Source organism: Triturus cristatus, chromosome 9 (assembly GCF_964204655.1).
Source record: "Triturus cristatus chromosome 9, aTriCri1.1, whole genome shotgun sequence".
Taxonomy (NCBI): domain Eukaryota; kingdom Metazoa; phylum Chordata; class Amphibia; order Caudata; family Salamandridae; genus Triturus; species Triturus cristatus.
The window spans coordinates 758301484-758311033 of NC_140592.1; positions in this window are offsets into that span (position 1 = coordinate 758301484).

The window sequence follows — 9550 nt, forward strand, 5'->3', positions numbered from 1 at the left end:
CTAGAGCCATAAATACCAGTGTCCTGCGTCGTCGCCATGCCTGGCTCAGGATCTCAGGGTTTAAGCCTGAAGTCCAGGCGTCCATACTCAATCACCCCTTTGACCAACAAACTCTCTTTGGGCCCAAGGTAGACGAAGCGTTGGAAAAGATGAAAAAGGACACAGACACAGCAAAGTCTATGGGGGCACTCCAAACACAAGCCTCTAAACGTTCCTTTCGACGATCCTCCTTTCGTGGCACAGGCAGAGGCTTCTCCACCGATAGCACCTCTACCTCCTACAAGTCCCCTCCTCAAAATACCTTTTCAAAGGGCAACCAAAGGGGTGGTTACAGAGGCAACAACAATAAGGGCAGGGGCAAAACTAACACCACCCGTTCTGCCACCCCGCCCACACAATGACTTCCCTCCGCTCCCCCCAGACCATTCCACTCCGGTCGGGGGCAGACTACAAAACTTTATCCACGCATGGGAGTCCATAACATCGGACAAATGGGTGACCCAAATCATTCGGTCAGGGTACTGTCTCGAGCTAACATCTACCCCACCCAATATCCCACCAAGGCACCGTCCAATGTCTCAAGAACATTCCACACTGCTCAAACAGGAGGTACTCTCCCTCCTCCAAAAACACGCTATAGAGCAGGTCCCCATCAATCAGCAAAATCTAGGGATTTACTCCCTATATTTCTTAATACCAAAGAAAGACGGGACCCTCAGGCCCATTCTGGACCTCCGGCCTCTAAATGCCTACATACATTCAGACCATTTCCACATGGTCACCCTACAACAAGTCCTCCCGCTCCTCTGTCAGGGAGACTTTCTCACAACCTTGGATCTGAAAGACGCATACTTTCACATTCCAATACACCCCTCTCACAGGAAATACCTCAGGTTCGTGGTGGACGGGCAACATTACCAATTCACGGTTCTCCCCTTCGGGGTCACCACCGCACCACGGGTGTTTACCAAATGCCTAGCGGTAGTAGCAGCACACCTCAGACGTCAACACATTCACGTCTTCCCTTACTTAGACGACTGGCTGATAAAAGCCGCGTCCTACCACCAATGCGTGCAGCATACAAACAGCACCATCCAACTGCTCCACCAGCTAGGCTTCACGGTGAACTACCAAAAGTCCCACCTCATACCATCTCACACAAAGCAATATCTCGGGGCCACTATAGACACCTCCAAAGGTATTGCCTATCCAAACTCAGCCAGAATCACAAGCATTCAAGCCTTACGCAAAACATTCCTTCCCCAACACTCTCTTCCAGCAAGAGTGTTCATGAAGCTCATAGGAATGATGGCGTCTTGCATCTTTATAGTGCCCCATGCAAGACTCCACATGCGTCCACTTCAAGAGTGCCTAGCACAACAGTGGAACCAGGCCCAGGGTCAGCTGACGGATCTGGTGTTGGTGGACAGCCGCACACATCACTCTCTGCAGTGGTGGAACACCACAAACCTTTCCAAAGGGCGGCCGTTCCTGGACCCAGTTCCTCAGGTGACTCTAACAGCGGACGCATCGCTCTCCGGCTGGGGAGCGCACCTCCTACACCTCACAATGCAAGGTCTATGGACGCCACAGCAAAAATCGCTCCACATCAACCATCTGGAGCTCTTGGCGATCTTTCTAGCCCTAAAATCCTTCCAAAAACAGATTTCGGGCAAAGCAGTCCTCATTCGCACAGACAACATGACTGCAATGTATTATATCCAAAAACAGGGGGGGACACACTCTCCCCAGCTCTCCCGCTTAGCCCAGAGCATATGGAGATGGGCAATTCCCCAAAACATCTTTCTCCTGGCACAGCACGTTCCAGGCGTACAAAACACCATGGCAGATCTGCTCAGCAGACAAACGCAACAACTACACGAATGGGAACTGCATCCACAAGTTCTTCAGCCATTCTTCCAACAGTGGGGGCATCCTCAGATAGACCTCTTCGCCACCCACGAAAACAAAAAATGCCCAAACTTCGCCGCCAGATACCCACACCCATTGTCCAAGGGCAAAGCGATATGGATGAACTGGTCAGGCAGATTTGCATACGCCTTTCCACCTCTCCCACTAATTCCATTAGTGGTAAGGAAGCTACAACAACACTCCCTCACACTCATTCTAGTAGCTCCGACATGGGCCAGGCAGCCGTGGTACACCACGCTACTACAACTGTCAGTGGTACCACATCAAAAACTGCACCTATCCCCATGCCTCCTAACCCAGAACCATGGAGAAATCAGGCACCCGGACCCAGCTCAGCTCAACCTGGCGATCTGGCTCCTGAAATCTTAGAATTTGGATACCTTAACCTTCCCCCTGATTGCATGAACATCATCATGGAAGCCAGACGTCCTACCACTAGAGCATGCTATGCCGCAAAGTGGAAAAGATTTGTAATTTACTGCCGTAACAATACAATCAACCCTTTAGATGCATCCATACAGCACATCATATGCTATCTGCTCCATCTTCACAGGTGTAACCTGGCATATTCATCCATACGCCTACACCTAGCAGCGATCGCTGCTTATCTACAAAACAGACAGCATTTATCACTCTTCAGAGTGCCCGCTATTAAAGCCTTCATGGAAGGCCTTAAACGAGTAATTCCTCCCAGGGCACCACCTTCCCCTGTATGGAATCTAAATTTAGTTCTTACACGACTAATGGGTCCGCCCTTCGAACCAATGCATAAATGCGAGCTACAGTTTCTCACCTGGAAAACAGCTTTTCTCGTAGCTATCACTTCCCTTAGAAGGGTTGGTGAAATTCAAGCGTTCACTATACAGGAACCCTTCATACAAATACATCACAGCAAGGTCATACTTCGCACAAATCCGAAGTTCCAACCCAAGGTCATTTCCCCCTTCCATCTCAATCAATCGGTGGAATTACCTGTCTTCTTCTCGCAACCTCAATCTGTTGCAGAAAGGGCCTTACACACACTCGATGTAAAAAGGGCCTTGCTATACTACATACAAAGAACGCAACCCTTCAGGAAGACTAAACAATTGTTCGTTTCCTTCTCTCCACCACATAAAGGCAACCCCATTTCTAAATCAGGGATAGCTAGGTGGATTGTAAAATGCATACAGATTTGCTATCAAAAGGCAAAAAGAACATTATCTGTTCCTCCTAAAGCCCATTCTACAAGAAAGTTAGGGGCTTCTATGGCTTTTCTAGGGAATATACCCTTAGATGACATCTGCAAGGCAGCCACATGGTCTACACCGCACACCTTCACAAAACATTACTGTGTAGATGTGCATTCCAAGCAGCAAGCTAGAGTGGGCCAGGCTGTACTAAAGACACTTTTTCAAACCACTGCAACGGATACCGGTGGTCGCCGCTAAGGTTGGGTACTGCTATATAATCTATGCTAAGTGTACAATCTGCAGCTCATATGCCTCGAACGGAATATGCTACTTACCAGTATGCATCTGTTCTTGGCATGTAGAGCTGCAGAGTTGTACACGCCCACCCGCCTCCCCGGCTACCTGTATCCGTTCCAGTACATCTTATTTAGATACAACACACATGGGTTTCTCACTGTTATTACTAAGCTCCATCATTTCCCTGTTGGCGAAAAACAATCTGAGGATGGAGCCGAAGCCCATGCGCAGTACGGACCGAAGGAGGAGTCACCAAACTCGTGACTTCCAAAGACTGTCCAAGAAGAAAAACAAACTGCAAACATCCGGGCCCAACACCAGATGGCGATCTATGCTAAGTGTACAACTCTGCAGCTCTACATGCCAAGAACAGATGCATACTGGTAAGTAGCATATTCCTTTAGAAGGGTCCTCCTTATAAGTACTTGGCCCCCCCACCCCACCCCTGGGACACCTATGGAAGACCCTGGCAGTACCTAATCTGCCCAAGTAATGGAGTTTATCCATTTTTAAGTGGCCCCACCACCAGCATCGAGTTTGGGTAGAATTTACATTTAAAAGCAGTCCTGCAACACAGGAGGAGACCGCAGACCAGGAGGTTTTCTGTTTGATATGCTATTTATTGTGTAAGCATGAAGCGACACCTTCCAATAAGTCCTGACTAAGTGTAAACCAGTTCTCTGCTTCTTTGCTTTCTGTACGTCCTCCCTACCTTCTCTCCGTAGTTCCTTCACTCCCGGAGTGGTTCCTCTGAATCCAGGAGGTCCTCAGGGAAACAAAGCCACAGGCGTTCATATCTACGCCCTTCGACTGATGCATGTACCCTTCACCATCACCGTGATTATCATGCACACTCATGAAGGAATAGGAAGTGGTGGATTCAACAGGTATTATATTATCCTCTATGTCTCCATTTGCAGAGGTGTGCTCTTTGGTGTTGAGGAAAAAGGCGTGGAGACAAGGTGTCCGAGCAATAACGCGTCCTACTCCCAGGACGTCTACCTTACACCATATTACACCCTATTAAGCCCGTACTGTACCCATGATCCCAAACCCAGCTGCTCACCCACCCCACAGAAGTCAGCAGCACTTGCCTGAAGCCGTGGCTCTTTCAGCCACGGCTGCCTCATCCGGCACGCCTTCCCATTGGCTGTCCTGGCTCCCATCCTCCACTCGTTCTTTCCCTGCTTCGATCGGCGCGTCCCTTCTGGGGCCGAGGTCCTTTCATCTGGCTGCTCACTCTCCACTCCCGTTCTCCTCTGCGGCATCCGCTGCCTCGTCCTGCGCAGCGACATCCGCTGCCTCGTCCTGCGCAGCGACATCCGCTGCCTCGTTCTCCTCTGATTCCGTGCGTTCTCCTCCTTGCGCCGGTGTGTTCCCAGGTGCTGCTGCCTCCAGAGATCATAACGCCGATCCTCCCCTTTGCACCAGAAGTACTGGTCCCACAACAGATGACGCGGCCATAAAGCAGATTTTCTCGGTGCTCCCGGGGCTCCTGCCACAAGCCCCCAAGGCCTCTTTATCACAACAGGGCTAATTTTAGATTACCTTAGTCTCTCAGCAGTGCACACATGAACGTGCATAAAGGGCTGCTGGCCTCTAAACTGTGATGCCCTATTATATACTAGGGACTCAAAGGTAGTTTTAATCCCCCCTGGCCTATTAAGTACTAGGTACTTCTGTAGTAGGGGATCTCTGTGTATAGTCATAATCTATGAATAGTCTCGCCCATGTGCGGGGACCCCGGAGCAATCAAAATATCTCTTAAGCTGTCCTGCATTTGCAAACCTGCAAAGACACTTAAGAGACAGACAAAATAATACAGCCTAATAACAATATGGCTGCACTGGCCAGCACTTCATCTGAAGTGAACACAAAAGCCAAAATAAAGTTTAAATGTCATTTTTATTCACATCTGACATGTTCCTTTATTGTATCACACTCCCTTCACCAAAATCCCTTTAAACAATAGAGAGGAAGGGGTGGACAGACAAGCCCTATAGGCTGTCATTATGTGTCTGCTAAAAGGATACCGTGCCTTTAAGGAACTCTCCAGAGACCCCCGGTATCCCAGGATGCACAGCCAAAGCAAGTTATTTTCAGTTCTTTTTTCCGGCTCCTGCTAGCAGGACCCGGAAGCATTGAGCTCTACCCTTTTGGGTGGATTTTTTGGACTAAAATTGGTTTTTTGAAGATAAAAGTTTGTTCATTTGACGTCTAGAGCCTTTCTCTGCTGCATCCTGTAGTTTGGTGCAGTTTGACCCACTCTATTTTAATAACATGGCTTTATTTGATAAATGCCCTGAGTGTGGGAGGAAAATGGCCAAGACGGACCCACATGATGTCTGTATTCTCTGCTTATCATCTTCACATGTCCCTGCTACATGTGACATCTGCAAGACCTTCTCCAAGAGGACCCTGAGGGACAGAGAGAAGATTCGCCTTCAGGGACAGGAGAAGCAGAGAACAGGTGGGACTTCTGGGCATGGAGGATCTCCTTCCCCATCCTCTGCCCATGCTTCAGCCACTGGAGGGACCTCCGGGCAGAAACAGGAGCAGAAACGACGCCTACCGGCTGTAAGATCCCGTTCGACGTCGAGGACGACGACGTCGATGGCGAGAGGTACAGCACCGGTGTGTTCGCCGTCGATCCAGGGCTCTGGATCTGGCGTCCTCAACGTTCGACGTCGAGAGAGGGGCCGGCGAGACCTAGGACTAGGTCGCCGTCGAAGACTTCACAGTCGACGTCGACACACCGCTCGCCGTCGAGGCGACCCCGCTCGTCTCCTTCGCCGTCGACTCCTAGATCGACGTCGACGACATCGACGCCGAGACACTGGCGAAGGCCGTCGAGACGAAGGAGATCGCCGTCGAGGCGAAGGAGATCGCCGTCGCCGTGAAGGAGATCGCCGTCGAGGCGACATCGCTCACCGTCGACGTCGAGAGGCTCGCCGTCGAGACGAAGGCGCTCGACGTCGAGGAAAGACAGGGGACGCCGTTCGACGTCGAGGGGACGCCGTTTGCGTTCAACGACGAGGAGAAGCCGTACGAGGTCGACGCATAGTTCGACATCGAGGACGAGAACACCTGGTAACGCTTCTTCAGTGATTACGATATCCAGTCGTGGATCTTGGAGAGGAGGACGCTCTCCCTCTTTCACTTCAGCCTCTTCACGGGGTAGACCCGCAAAGAAGAGAAAGGTGGACGGAAGTCCGGACAGAGCTAGTCCGGGTTCTCCTGCAAGGGGTGATGGACGGAGAGAGTCTCCAATGGACCTCCTGCCACTGCCTCTACCACGGCCGCAACCTCAGCCTGAACCGCAACCTCTCCCTCAGCCGCGGCTTCAGAAGCCTCCTACGCCTCCTCCTCCTCCTCCTCCTCCTCCACCTGACCCCCGGCCCCCAGTGGCGCCTCCTAAGCAACCTACGCCACCTCCGCTACCACCGCCTCCGGTGCCACAGCTCTCGCCTTCTCCTCGGCTACCAGTGGCTCCTAAGACCCCACGCAGACTGAGATCACGCTCTAGATCTCGCCGGAGGTCACGGAGCAGACACAGATCGTCCACTCACACAAGGCATGGACGACGGAGGTATAGATCTCGATCCAGAGGCACGAGGTATACGGACTCTTCTGGCACTGGACGGCTTTCTCCCACGTTATCGGAAACACCGCCTACTAGAATCTCGCCAGTGGATGATATTGCCACTTTCCAAGATGTACTGATGAGAGGGGCGGCAAAATTGGGAATCTCAGTGACAGTACCAGTTCCCCCTACCTCTGTGATATTCGAGACATTACACAAGGCGCATCTATCACGCCCCCTCCTCCCTTTGGTTCCTGGTCTGGAGGAACCAGCCATGGAGGTCTTCTTGACACCGGCCATGGTGAAGTCTGCTCCCTCAAGGTTGCAGAAGAAGTACAGGGCCCCTGATTCGGACCCGGCGTTCCTCAGGGTGGACCCTACCCCGGACTCTGTCATTGTGGTTGCGGCTAGGAAACAACATTCCACGACGCCCTCTTCAACAGCTCCTCCGGATAAGGAGAGTCGCAAGATGGACTCCTTGGGGAGGAGGATGTGCTCTACGTCGGCCACGACTATGAAGGCTGCTAGCGCCTCCGCTCTGCTGGGTCGCTATGACCGATCATTATGGGACTCCCTGTAACAGTTTGCTGACTCCCTGCCTAGGGATAAACGGGAAGACTTCCAGGAGGTGTTGAATGAGGGCATGATGGTCTCCAACCAGATCATCAGTGCAGCGGGGGATGTGTCATTGCTGGCGGCCCATGGGTACTGTCATGGAGTACACATGAGGAGACATTCCTGGCTGAGACTTACCTCTCTAAAGCCTGAAGCGCAGCAAAAGATTGCTAACTTACCTTTCTCTGGCACGACGTTGTTCGGGTCTCATGCGGATGACGAAATGGCCCGCATGAAGGCCGAAGCAGAAACCCTGAAGGCCGTAGGGTTGGAAAAACCCAAGGAACAGAAGAGATCATTCCGTTCCTATGGCAGGCGTTATTCTAAACAACGCGGCCAAGGGCGTCAGTCTGGTCAACAACAACACCAGCAACAACAACAGTTCCAGAGGCAGTCCTTTCAAAAGCGCCAGAGGGGCAGAGGACAGCATCAATCCTCGTCGGGGAACAAAGGCCCGGCCGGGTCGAAGCCCTGAAAGGTCACTTCCCCCTCATCCGTTACCCGCTCCGGTGGGGGGAAGTATTCAATACTACCTGGCAGAGTGGAGAACAATAACTCAGGACAAGTGGGTGCTGAATATTGTTTGCAATGGGTACAGTCTTCGTTTCACCAGCCCGCCTCCACAGATCCCACCAGTGCGCTCTCCCTACATGGTGCGAGAGCTCCAGTGGGAGGCGGACATTCTGTTAAAAAAGAAGGCGATAGAGACTGTTCCTTTGAGGCAAAAAGGAAGAGGTCTTTACTCAAGGTTCTTTCTCGTCAGAAAAAAGGACAAGAACGAGTTCAGGCCTATTCTAGATCTGCGTCAAGCAAACAAGTGGATCCGCAGAGAAAAGTTCCGTATGTTGTCCCTGCATCAGATTTACCCTCAGTTGCATCGAGGAGACTGGCTGTGCGCCATAGATCTGCAGGACGCTTACTTTCATGTGCCGATCGCACAAAAGCATCGCAAGTTCCTGAGGTTTCTGGTAGGCAACAACCATTACCAGTATACAGTACTCCCGTTTGGTCTGAAGTCTGCACCAAGGACGTTCTCCAAGTGCATGGCATTGGTGGCATCACACTTGCGGAAGAACAAAGTGTTTGTGTATCCATACATGGACGATTGGCTGATCAAAGCTTCCACGTACCAGGAAGCCCAGTGTCATTTCAACAGGACAGCTGCCTTGCTTCATCGCCTGGGACTGCACATCAACATGACGAAGTCAGTGCCGATCCCTGTGCAGTGTCTCCAGTACTTGGGGGCCTCAGTCAATACTTTGAACGCACGCGTGTGTCCTTCGGAGGAGAGACGCTTATCTATCCGTTGGAAGGCCCTGCACCTCCTCTCAGCCCACTCTCCTGCAGTGAGGACGGTGTCCTCTTTACTGGGGTCGATGGCTTCATGCATCTTTCTCACCCCCAATGCACGTCTGCATATGAGGCCTCTGCAGGAATGTCTGGAGGATCAATGGGACCAGAGGCGGGGGCGTTGGGAGGACAAGATTCATCTGTCCCAACACGCTCTACAGTCTCTGAAATGGTGGTGCTCCTCAGAGAATGTCTGCAAGGGGACTCCCTTTCACAAGGATATTCCGGTCCAGACCATAGTGACCGATGCGTCTCTCCAGGGCTGGGGAGCGCATTCGGGCCCTCTTCAGATTCAGGGGATATGGTCACAGACGGAGATGACTTACCACATCAACTTTTTGGAACTCAGAGCAGTACACTTGGCCCTGAAGGCGTTCCATCCCTCCTTCAAGACGAACTCCCTGCTAGTTCAGACGGACAATACTACTACCATGTATTACCTCAACAAGCAGGGGGGGTCCCGTTCACGCACGCTGTCTCGGGAGACACTGACAATCTGGAATTGGCTGGTGGCCAGGAACCTAACGATCACGGCAACCCATCTGCCGGGAGTGCAGAATGCCCAAGCCGATGCGCTCAGCAGGCTCGTTCAAGAAAATCA